Below are 769 nucleotides of genomic sequence, written 5' to 3' on the forward strand. Positions count from 1 at the left end.
CCATGGAGCTTTCTGGAAAGCCTTTGGAATAAACCCAACACCTCCAGGTTTAATGTGTGTGAGTTTAAAAGGGAGCTCATGGGAGAGGGATCCTCCATCCTCTGGCTTCCTTCTCATTGTCTCTGCATCCCTGTGGCTTGGCAAGAGCTGCTCCCAAGGGCTGAGGATTTGAGGTTGCTGAGGAGTGGGGTGCTCCGCACCTCCATGCTTTGGAAGAGGGACAGTCGCTGTCAGGGCTTCGTTATCACTTGGGAAAGAGATTTTTTGGGAGACTAAATCCATCTGATTCTTGATGGCTTATGGTTAATGGCCACGTCAGGAGCTTTTTGGACATGAACCGCATGGAGGAAACAGTAACTGGTGAGCAGAGGTGGGCAAAGGAATCGGCCAGAAACTACCAGAAAAATGGGAGGGTTTGCAAAGCTTAAGAGGAAAAAAATGAAGTGTTTTGATGTTGTGAAAGCACTTTGCCACTGGGGCACTTCCTCTGCTTTTAATGATGGAAAACAATATGAAGTTGAAAGGAAACCTTAGGATCAATCTGGAGGACAGAGGTTTTCTTCGCTGCCCTTTCACAGTGTGCAGGACAGGGAGATGTTTGCTTTTGGGGGAGGTTTTGCCTGGCAGGAGCATCTCACACACCAAAACTTGTCCTTTTTTGATGGATGAGGGGGTTTTCCCCGGGGTTTCAGCTGGAGGAGCTGATGGGCGCGTGGGGCTGTGCTGGGTGGGTGCTGCTCTCCATTAACTCCAGTAAAACCTGAATTCA

The sequence above is a fragment of the Nestor notabilis genome, unplaced genomic scaffold (genome assembly GCF_000696875.1).
Source record: "Nestor notabilis isolate BGI_N333 unplaced genomic scaffold, ASM69687v1 scaffold30220, whole genome shotgun sequence".
Classification (NCBI taxonomy): domain Eukaryota; kingdom Metazoa; phylum Chordata; class Aves; order Psittaciformes; family Psittacidae; genus Nestor; species Nestor notabilis.